This window comes from Rissa tridactyla, chromosome W (genome assembly GCF_028500815.1).
Source record: "Rissa tridactyla isolate bRisTri1 chromosome W, bRisTri1.patW.cur.20221130, whole genome shotgun sequence".
NCBI classification, from domain to species: domain Eukaryota; kingdom Metazoa; phylum Chordata; class Aves; order Charadriiformes; family Laridae; genus Rissa; species Rissa tridactyla.
In genome coordinates, this window is record NC_071496.1 from 11,795,397 (window position 1) to 11,807,940 (window position 12,544).

Here is a 12,544-nt window from a genome sequence, read left to right on the forward strand (position 1 = left end):
TGGTCTACTCTCTCATGCTTCTATCAAAAAAACATTTGCCTTGCAAAGTCTTCCTCTTCTCACAGAGATGGACTAGACTTCTGCCAAATACTACCTGGGCATATCACATGTTCTTTATTCATAGCTTCTTGCTGCATACTTACATTTGTCTTGAATCATACTGTACACCCAGACAAGAACCTGAGATATGGTCCATGATAGAAAATCTGAGCCCTACATAGGCCCTACAGGGACTGATATACAGAAGTAAATAAGAATGGATTCCAGCATATTAGATGTAAAAAGGAAAATGCAAGTCACATTACTATTGGAATCCTGGTGACAATCCATTTATTTTCCATAAGCAAAAATTATCCCTTGGACAATCACTCTTACTTTCTTTGATGTAAGGAAGTCATGTCAGGCACCAACTTGTCAGGTGAGTCTGGAAGTTAAGGTAGAGAAAGCATTCCTTCAAATGCTATACACAGATACAAACTTTGCTGCTGTGGTTATTTGTGGATACGAACTTTGCTGCTAAGGTTATTAGAGTATTTTACCATCACAGAACCTAAAGCTAGGGAAGGAAGAAGGCAGTTGCATCTGGGATACACATTGCCATTTAATGACTCCCATTGTGAGCCTATAACCGATTGCCTGAAAGGGATCCCTGATCCTTGTCACAGAAATCAATGTATAAAAACTATGACAGGATCCACTTGCCAAATGCATGACACAGAACATCTTCCATGGGTATAAGCTGGCATATTTTCCCTGGCAAATCTGTCCCCAAGAGACAAGTATCAAGTGTGAAAGACTGCTCTTTTCCATCCTATACAGTCACTTCTTTTTTCTTCCCTACATTGTACAGTTCTCCTCAAACAATGGTGATTCACATGTGTCACATTTCAGACCACTTTCTTCAGGACAGAGATCAAGAATGTCTGTAGGTTTTCCAACTATAATGCAGCTGAGCCTCAGGGGAAGTCTCAAGGCTACTGTCCTGATTGCTATTTGTATCTCAAATTGCTGCAACAGACAAGTCCTGTGAGACCTCACAGAAGCCCTTACAGACGTCCTCCTGCTTGCAGGAGATGTGATTCCTGAGGTGTAACGCTATTCTGTAAGCCCCTTGTATTTATACAATATCACAGATAGCAACATGCTGCACACACAGTAATAACACCTAACCACAGATGATTGTGAACAATATTTATTTTCCTCAAACAAGATTCAAATATGTTCCATGTAAGCTACTACCTTCTATCTGTGCTCTCTGCTTCATGGGGTCTCATGAAGCTGCTGAACAACTCATGGCACTCTTACAGCTGCTGTGACTGGTACTGACGCTTATTTTCTTTGCTCTGCTGATGACTCCTGAGCAATTGCCTTCATTCAAAAATTTCTACCCAGTTCTCATAGGCTTCTCTATAATATCTTTTATTTTCCATCACTAAAAAGCTGTTGCAACATGACTTTGGGTCTAAAGGCTTTGACCACTGATTATAGTTGCAGCATGGCAGCACCTTTTAGTTCAGAAGAAAGAATCAAAGTCAATAAGAAGAGAAATGGGAGGAGTTAATTTCTTTGCTATGTTATTTTCACAGAAATCACAGAAATCACAGAAACTTCAGAGTTGGAAGGGACCTCTAGAGATCATCTAGTCCAACTCCCCTGCTAAAGCAGGATTGCCTAGAGCACATTACTCAGGACTGCATCCAGGCGAGTCTTGAAAGTCTCCAGAGAAGGGGACTCCACAACCTCCCTGGGCAGCCTGTTCCAGTGCTCTGTCACCCTCACTGTAAAGAAGTTTTTCCCTTCGTTTGTATTCTTATGCTAGTTTTGCTATTGTGTGTCTGAAGTACTTTGTGCATGACCAGAGAACGTCCTGTGGTCACAGAAGTGAATGCTCTGATTACACCACCAGCAACACAATCAACCATTGTCCTGTCAGATGAGTTGACTTCTGCTTGAGCCTTTCAACCTCAGTAGCAGGACCAAGGAGACACCACCTAGGCCCCCATGCCTTCCCCCTGCTCCCAGAGCTCTGCAGTCACTCTTGACATGCCTTGGGTTACCCAGCAGTACTGTTGGTGCCCACATGGAAGAGCTGTAATAGTTCGAGGGCTGGACAAGCCTTGGCAACATCCTGGGTTGATCCTGGCCTCATGACAAACACCAGACCCAACACATCATCAGGGCAGATCAGAAGATTGGACCTCCATTCCCAGGTGGAGGGTGTCTCCAGTAAGTATCACACTCCTTTTCTCCTCTGTGAAGACACAAGTTTTGAACTCAGCTGGCTCTGATAAATCCCTGTTTGTTCCTCTCAGTGACCAGGGCAAGGTACCTGTTCTGAAGTTGCACCTGCTCTTGTGGCTGTTGCCAGAAGTCACAAGCTTCCAGCTTCCCCCACTCTGAAAGCCACTCTCCAACAAATGCCAGACCCCTCCCCAGCTCTGTCTGTATCTAGGCCAAGATAATTAGCACCATTTAGTGCTGCAAAGCATGCTCTTTGGTGTACTGAGACCATTGCTGCACAACCTCCCAGCAGCCCTACCCAGTCCTGTGGGGAAGGGTGGGGCCTCAGCACACTGTGCTATGCTAACTGCTGCTGTGACTCCCGTGTCCCCCTCTGCTGCTTGACCTTCCCCTGTAAGGTACCAAACTTCCCCAGCAGCAGCCCAAACACAAAGGCAACTTCCATCATTGGGAGCAGAGCCCAGAACTACTGCTGCATGCTCAGAGACCACCAGCTGTCAGCAGCCACCCGCCTATTTTAACCGTGCCACTAATGGCAGCACCTCTTTTTGCAGTCCCCAGGCCACAGGGCACCCTGAGGAGCCCCTCCAGAGGAGTTCCTCCACAGCCGCCCCCAAATGTCACTGCTCCAAGGTGAGGCTTCCTGTCCCCCCCAGCCCATCTGCATCTCCTCTCAGAAGTCTGCAAACCTGGCCAGGCGTGCGCCACTCCCCACCCTTGCTGTGCCTGAAGCTGCAGCAGCCCCAGCCATGGAGCTCCCAGGTATTGTAAAGTTCCTGGAACTGTTAACCTGCTTCTCTTTAGAGAGCAGGATGTCACTTACCCTGTAGATCCAGTGGGATCTCTCATTATGAACCTTTCTGACAGTAAGATGCTCTTAAGCCATTAAAGAACAGGTTGAGCCTGACTGGAAAATGCTCAGCTTCCTCTTGTCCTGATGAAGGAGGTTTCATTCATTATTGAATATTATTCTTCCTCTTTGGGCAGTCTCTCAAGGGTTTTTTTTAGGTGACTGAACTGTAAGAAGACACGTGGTTTTACATCTTTGTAAGTGGACGATGCGGCATGGAGTTTGGTTTTAAGTGAAACATGCAGGAATTTAAGGTTCCACTGGGTGACAGGTAAGTGCTATGTTATTGCAAGCAGCTTCACTAGGGCTGTGGTTGCGCATAGGATTGAGGTAGTAGTCGTGTGTAGTAGTTCTGAGTTATAGCATTCTGGAATATGAGTTAATTGGCAAATATAAATTAGAATAGAATTTTTGCAGTAAAAATTAATGTTGCAAAAAGATCCCTGTCTTTCCTCCACATAAGAAATACTGTGTTATGAAAGGCTCTAGTTCTAACAAAAAGTAGAATACAGAAAAAAACCACAAAATCCAAAATGCAGAAGGTCAAAATGCACAAAGCAGCATGTTAAGATTATTTTCTTTGGAAATCGTTAGAGAAGAAGTATCATTTTAAAACAATATCATTGCTGTTACAGTTCTTTTTTCTAACCAGCCAAGGGTGCTGTATGGTGGCTGCAAGATTTAATTTAGTCTTGAAGACAATCACAGGGATAGCCATGAATTTTCTCTGACAGATGCTGTAAATATTTTACATGTCTCTGAAAAAACAACTGGTTTTATGGAAACAAATAAGAAGTATTTCACAGTATCACTAGCAATATTGATTACGTTTCAGTAATACTCTCCAAATGAGATTGCCTTTAGGATTGTGTGAATGAAAGTTTCTAGTTGGACGGTAATAGATGGACTGGGAAACCTCTGTATGTCTGCATCTTAGGTGCCTATGTACATCGATTTGTGGGGCAAATAAACAGTATTCTAGCCTCAATTTTCTTTTCAGTAGCATGGGATAAAGCTTAACAACATCAATAGTAGGTACTAACTTTTGTTATGAATTATTATTTTCACTGTTCTTCAGGGTTGTAACGCTGCTCTGGGGACTGCATTTTCTTGAGATAAATACCTCAGAGCTGTATGCCACAATGGATATATATGGAGAAGAAAATAGCTGTGAATCACAAATAGGCATATAACAATAAAGAATTATCCCAGGCTAAAATCAGAAGTGATATTAAGCTGCAGTAAAAGTTAGAGATAAGTAAATCAATGTGCAGAAAGTGCACGAGTAAAATGTTGTCAGCAGAGGAAAGGAGGTAGAAGTCTGATACTTCTTCAGAACAAGAAAAAACAGATGTAGTTGGCCTCTCATACACTTTTGTGATCATTGTTTTCCCCCTTATTCCTTCAATGAAAGCAATACACTCTTATTTTAGCCTGCTTTGATTCACATCAGTTAATGGGCATTTGTTCTAACTTTAAGTTCACTATGTGTGATTGGTCTTGAATTTGAATAAGGGCTGCAAGGGTTGAGTATTGCATTTCTTTATATGTACAAAAATTGTCTTAAGAACTGCCAAGGCTTTGCTGTTAGGAAGTGCTTGGGACAAGGGTGATGTTGTCAGGTCTGGACTGATATGGTGATACCAGGAAGCTCTGTTTGTCTCAGGTGTTCCTCTGCTATCCAGGGAAAGCATTTTGCTTTCATTCCTGGTCAGGAGGACCAAAGAGGGGAGTTTTGACCTCAGGTATGGTCAGAACAAGAGGTTTGGTTTGTTGTTGTGCTCTAGGTTTTCTGAATAAGTACCTGCATACCTTTATTATTCTTTTTCCCGTTTGTCAACCCTTGTTTTTGCTGTCCTGGTACATCCTTTTCTTTGCCTACATCTTCACCCAAATAGACAACCTACCTCTGTTACTCCCTCCACCCTCATTTTCAATAGTCCCAGTTTTGCTATATCCATAGCAAAATTTGGAATTTCTGATACAGTTATCCAGGTAACCTAATCCTTACATACTTTTACTGATACTTTTTCTTGGATACAGCTGGCACTTCAAAACTTGACTCCCGCAAAGGTCTCCAGTGCTTTCCTTCAATTGTCTGTGAAGTTTAGCCATTTCTGACTATAACTCCCCCTTAATCGCTTGTGAAGTCCAGCCCTCCCTCACAATGCTATCTGCAACTTTTCTCAGTTTCTTACATTGGTTGTATTTAGCAATTTCTTATGTCATGTTCAGTAGTTTTCCTGTTAAATTGGCTAAACCTCAGACCAAGGCCTAGTCACTGGCCAATTATTCGCCTGTGGTCCTAACATTAACTGTTATGTTCCTTGTGTGTTCATACACTTTTGTAGGATAGAAAGTTATGTTAAACAATTAGGCCTGGATTCTTGGTGTCCAAGATATCTGTGTTAAAAGACTAGCTAGTTTGTCTTGCCTTTTAGTAAAAGGAGAAAATTAGGCACCATTTTAGCTCTGATCTAAATCATTAATCATAGAATCATAAAATGTTTTGGGTTAGAAGGGACCTTAAAGATGACCTAGTTCCAACCCCCCTGCCATGGGCAGGGACACCTCCCACTAGACCAGGTTGCTCAAAGCCCCATCCAGCCTGGCCTTGAACACCTCCAGGGATGGGGCATCCACAACTTCCCTGGGCAACCTGTTCCAGTGCCTCTCCACCCTCACAGTAAAGAATTTCTTCCTAATATCCAATCTAAATCTCCCCTCTTTCAGTTTAAAACCGTTACCCCTCATCCTATCATTACACTCCCTGATAAAGAGTCCCTCCCCATCTCTCCTGTAGGCCACCTTTAGGTACTGGAAGGCCACTATAATGTCTCCCTGGAGCCTTCTCTTCTCCAGGCTGAACAACCCCAACTCTCTCAGCCTGTCCTCATAGCATAGGTGCTCCAGCCCTCTGATCATCTTCGTGGCCCTCCTCTGGGCTCACTCCAACAGGTCCATGTCCTTCTTATGTTGGGGGCTCCAGAGCTGGACGCAGTACTCCAGGTGGGGTCTCACCAGAGTAGAGGGGCAGAATCACCTCCCTCGACCTGCTGGCCAAGTTTCTTTTGATGCAGCCCAGGATGCAGCTCTGAAACACTGTGGCCCTCAGTCTAGTCCATAGGTACTGTCAGAAAACAGCAAGAGCCAGCTGTGCCCTCAGGTATGGGGCATCTGAGCACGGGAACATGGTCAGCAGGGCAGGGACCAGTCCCTGAAGTTCTGAGCAAGGCAAGCCTGCCAATGGCAGCTAGGATCAGCCACGGGTCTGTGTGGGTGAGGCTCCTAGATGAGACTGGTTAGGGCCACTAAGGCCTATTCATGCCCTTAGGGCCTTGAGAGATACCTTGAGAGGCATTTATATAAAGCTACAGTATCTCTTAACACTTCATTTATGTGGCTCAAATTGTACCTGTCTTGAATCTTTCCTTAGCCTGTCCTTGTTGAATTATATTTATTACTTTATTCTCAATTTGGATGAACTCTGTTACATCGCAGTTAATGCATAGATTCTGAAAAAAAATACATTACTTACTGTAACATATTCAACAGCAAACTTCTGTTTTCTACCTGTCTCCCTAACATTACATAGCCAGAGATCAAGATACAAATGATCCTTCAATACTCAGTGGAAAGTCCTCGTCCACAAAGCTGGAGCAGCTCTGAGATTTCACAAATGAAAGTTCATCCATCTCTGATTAAAACTATAAAAATGCAATTAAGGTAAAACCAAACTTGTGCCTAATCTTAGAGTAAGGCACCTTGAAGTGACCAAATGACTGTCCCTTGAATAATGATATAAGAATATCCTTTATGGAGAGGCAGTATCTTGCTCACCAGCTTCATTGTGAGCAGAATGTTTTAATTGATATTTTTTAATATTCACATTCATGCAGGATAGAAAAATCTTGTCACATAGTATGCCTGATTTCTGTACCTGTCTCTGTCCCAAGGGGTTGTGTTCCTTGCCTGTGGAGGCAAGCTTCACACACCGTTCTACTGGAGGCAGTTTTCTGAGTGGAAAACAGTTACCAAAATTATATGAAGCTCAGGAAATGTATTCTAGGGATGGAAATTTTACTGTGATTTTTTTATTTTCCTGTTAGAAGACCAGTATAGTTTGTGGAAAGGAAACAGTTTTCATAGACCTTTCAGAGGGAGAGTTATTTAGACCTAAATTGAAGCAGGGAAATTAGATTTTTTAATGTCTGTTATGTTAATTGAATGGTTAAGGCATTTGAGTTGAAGCATGTTGGTTCAAGTTGTTAATCTGTCTGCCTCGGTTTCAGGTAAATATCCTATCTCTGAGATCACTGGATACTTAGAGAGGCATCACCTTCATATTTGTGCTTTGTATGGTACTCTGCTCTGGAACTACTCAAAACTTTCCCCGAAATTTCCCAGGAGCAGAGAGTTGGGCCTAGGCCACCCAGAGCTCAGAAAAGTGCCTAAGTACATGATACAAGATTTTCTTACCCCCTTCTTTTAACTTAATAGTAATTAATAAGAATTAGAAGATGACAAATGTTTTGATGCAGAAAAGTAACAGTCTGAAGATGCTGTGGGCTAAGAAAATAGTTCAATTCACACAAGTAAAAAAAAAAACAACCAAAACAAAAAAAACCCACACCAAAACAAAAAAAACCCACACCAAAACCAGACCTTTCTTAGAGTATTTAGTTCAGAACAGAGAGTAAAATCAGATTATATTGAAGTTTGTCACTGCAGTCTTTAGAAACCAGAATAACAAAAGCAAGAATATGGTGTGGGGAAGCAAAGGAAGATTGGCGAGGAGGATTGTAAATATGCTCAAGTGACTTGCACCTAGGGTGCTGGGAAACATATATCACACTAATTGTTGTTCAGTCTTGGGTGCTTGCAAGTAAAACATTTGCACTTAGATAACAGAAGTCTGTGATGGACTCGGGCACACCTTATCTGGCCACTTGAGAATCTTGGCCTGTTGTGGAAGAAGATCAAAGCACAGTGGGAAAACTATGCCTGTTTGAACCCTTTAAATACCAGCAAGAACAGGGAGTCCGCGCGCACTCTTGCTAACAAGGATTCTCTCACCGCAAGGACTCTTGCTAACAAGGACTCTCTCTCACTCCACAGTGCCCGCATCCCCTGCTTGCGTGCCTCTACCCGGGTGTTGCTTCGGAGATTCCCCGGTCTGTGAGGTATCGAGATTAAACTTGTTCTTTGCCTTTCATCTGTGGTTTTGTGGTTGTTCCTGCATCCTGCCTGCATCAGCTCACACATTTGGCATAGTTGGCAGCTCCAGGAACAATCATGCCGTGGCTGAGGAAAAAACGGTGGGTTGGGGGGGGAAACTGAGATGACTTCCTATATTCCAGGATGGCCCAGTACTGAATATTGGACTCCTGTTGCTGCTTTTCTGGCTCAATATACCAATTAGTATCATACATCTCAGAATTAAGTATTCTCACCCAGGGTGAAATTTCCTTGAGGCACACATTGAATTTCTCCATTCTTCAGTATCGCCCACTATGGAATAAATACTAAATTGGCTAAAAAATACAAAAGTACAGCATTGTTCACACATTAAGGAAAAGTATAAAATCAAGAGGCTTCTGAGGTAGAAAATAGCCGCAGCTGGCATGAAGGATACACCACCTGTGGTTCCTTGATAAGCTACATGAGGTACAGGACGGGATGCAATTATTCCGCGGCTTTACCTTATGATGTATAGCGGATACGGGAATGGGATGATACCATGAAACAGATAAGCTGCCAATTAGCTGCCTGCTCGATACTCGGAGCCAACATTTTGTCAAATTTTGATGAAATGCTGTCCTTTGTGCGAACTTTGCTCATTACAATGTCATTATAATACCAAAACACACCTCCATCCCGAAGGCTACCCGCCTCCAAGGTGCGACCACTCCTTCTTGAGTCTGCGCCCTGAATTTCTCGTCAACTATACCTTTAATAGTGAAGCGAGAAAAATTTACACCAATCATGATAAAAGTATGTATGACTACAGTCACTCAAACTCCACCTTGAAGATAACAAATAGTATAAAAATAGCCCGAGAGAGGGGGGATACCCAGGGAAGACACCATCTCAAAGAATTCCATCACTGACTTCTGGGATCAGTCGACGGGCTGAGCCTCTCTTCCCCCTCGTAGGGACGCCTTTGGGTAAGACTTAGATTATACCGAGTGCTTCCTCGAGGAATTTAGAAATTTCTCTAGAGACTCTCTTTGCTACATTTATAGCCAGGCTGTATCGTTTATAACTTTGTCGCGCGTTTTCTATATGTAACAATACTTTCATTTGCACGTGCTTTGCAGACAGTGTATTTATCACCGGCAATCCTAAGAACCTATATACCTGTTGTTTAAATAAACTGCACTTTTTTTTTTAAGTAGCTAGTTGTTTTGGTTTCTCACTGAACGCGACCAAAGACTCGAGAGTGGCCGTGCTAGTTCATGAGCACGACTAGACTGAAGGTGCAGTCCACTATTAGTGTATCCAAATCGTAATAGTTTAATACATATTAAATGCGATTGGACTGATAGTGCTAAATTGGGCATCACTCAGAATTTAAACCTAGCCGCACCTGGCCTCCCACCTCGGTGAGGAGTGTTAGAACGCAAGGGGGGTTATTTTCTGCCAAAACCGCTTTGCCCCTTTTCGCGCAACACCCACCAAGTACATCCAGGTCCTCGAGCAAAAACAGTCCCACCAATGGGTTTGCCTTTGCCTGAGGCAGGACAAACCCAAACAGTTTTCCCCAGCATATTCCTTTCATGCACCACAGGGACCTTATCCCCTTCTATATTATGTAAAAGGTCTGATTGAGCAGGACCAGCTCAATTGATGGATCCCCTGGTGTTAACTAACCAGGTAGCTTGTGCTAAATGCTGGTCCCAATTTTTAAAGGTTCCACCCCCCACTGCCTTCAGGGTAGTTTTCAATAGTTCATTGTATTGCTCAATTTTCCCAGAAGCTGGTGCATGATAGGGGATATGATATACCCACTCAATGCCATGTTCTTTGGCCCAAGTACTTATAAGACTGTTTTTGAAATGAGTCCCATTGTCTGACTCAATTCTTCCTGGAGTACCACGTCGCCACAAGACTTGCCTTTCAAGGCCCAGGATGGTATTCCGGGCAGTGGCATGGGGCATGGCGTAGGTTTCCAACCATCCGGTGCTTCCTTCCACCATTGTAAGCACATAGCGCTTACCCTGGAGGGTTTGAGGGAGTGTGATGTAGTCAATTTGCCAGGCCTCCCCATACTTATGTTTTAGCCATCGTCCTCCATAGCACAAAGGTTTTAACCATTTAGCTTGCTTGATTTCAGTGCATGTTTCACAATCGTGGATAACCTGCACAATAGTGTCCATGGTTAAATCCACCTCTCGGTCACGGGCCCATTTATATGTTTCATCCCTTCCTTGATGACCTGAAGAATCATGGGCCCACTGAGCTAAAAATAGCACACCATTATGTTCCCAGTCCAAATCTGTCTGGAAAATCTTAGCAGCCTCATCCACTTGCTGATTGTTCTGATGTTCCTCCGTGGCCTGACTCATGGGTACGTGGGCATCTACATGGCATACTTTCACAACTAGTTTCCCTAGCTGGTCAGCAATGTCTTGCCACGGTTCAGCAGCCCAGATGGGTTTACCTTTGTGCTGCCAGTTGCTCTGCTTCCACTGCTTTAATTACCCCACAGACCATTTCCACCATCCATGAATCGGTATAGAGATACAGTATTGTCCACTTTTCCTGTGTGATTAAGGAAACCCACTTGCTCCAGGTAGCATCGGTGGTGTGATGAGTAGAAGGAACTTTACTCTTGAACATCCAGCCCAGGACTGGTAATCGGGGTGACAGGAGGAGCTGTGCTTCAGTACCAATTACCTCTGAAGCAGCTCTAACTCCTTCATATGCTGCCAAGATGTTTTTGTCAGTTGGGCCTCAGAGCCTTTGTATCCTCAACTCCAGAGTCCTAGGGGTCAACCTCGAGTCTCCCCTGGTGCTTTCTGCCAGAGGCTCCAGGTAGGCCCATTGTCCCCAGCTGCGGTGTAGAGCTTGCCTCTCTGAGAGTTAACAGTTTCTGCACAATATGATGTTAATTTTGAGAGTTTCATGGAGTTAGAAGAGGCTTAGCTTCAAAGTAAAATGACTGAACAGAAAATTGTTTCTGTTTTACCTTGAACCACGACACATGTTTAAAGTAAGATCAATGAACCCCAGCGTATAGATGTAAACAGCCTCAAGGAACTACTTAGTTTCCAGGGCTTTTCCAAGAGCATTTTTACATATTAGTGCACTGTGGTCTAGAAGGGAAAAGAACAGCATCCGAATTACAAGCCTTCTTATCTTTTGTCCTGTATGTAGTAAAAATTGGAATAGACAATTTTGGGGCAAGCTCACGTTTTTAAAGTGATTACAGCCCCATCCTTTATAGACCACTCTTCTGATGGGTGTGTTTCCTAGGGGCAACACAGATATCACTTGCAGAGTTCAGGGCTGGAACACTGCTATTTATTTGTGTCTTTGAACTCAAGCTTGTTTTGCTGTCGTGGTTAAGAAACCTAACTGTTCTCTTATCTTCTCCTTAAGGGCAAAGGGGTCTGAGACATAAAGTATTCTGCAAAATTTTCAGGGATTCCTGAACATATGGTCTTGACTATTTGAAGCCCAGTGGCTTAACAAAGAGATGTTATGGTGTCCCTGTGTTCAGCCCTTCAAAAAGGTGATGAAACAGGACTCGGAGCCTCAGGGGATGCAAGATAGGAGTTAACATTAAATTGTTATGCAATGTTCCTTCATATAATACAGCAGTAATACACATACATTTCTATCACTATATCATGAAGTAGATGAATAGAAGTCAGCAGAGCTATAGCAGATGGTTATCTGAAAACATAACTGAAAACTTTTCAGGTGGTGCTTTTGGATTGTCAGGAGTGTTCTTCATTTTAGAGTTCAAAATGAAGGATTACTGTTTCTTTTCTCAGATATAGCACTTTAACAATACAGTGTATGCTATCAACTCATTGCCAGAAAGAAACATTACTTACATGGGGCTATACTGTTACTTCTGATAAAACACTGGGCTCCCAAATTGCTGCATTAATGTTTTTGATTTTTATACAATATACAAAAATTTATTCAAGGAGGAAAATGCAGACATTCTTGATTGCCACAGTTATGGATTTGATAACATGAGCTGAATAGAAGAAAGAAAGCGCACTGCAGAGCAAAATAAGCAACATAAACAATGGTTTCTCTTGGTCTTTCTGTCTGGCAATTCAAAACTTTATTAGCCCTCATTTATTAAAAGGCAACATCATTGAAGTTTACCACAAATATATGGACACTGCTCTCCCTTAATATCATCAGAACAGATCCTTAGAAAGAATAATGCATTAGGCAACTGCGAGCCTGAAAGTTATTGGTCATTAGAGA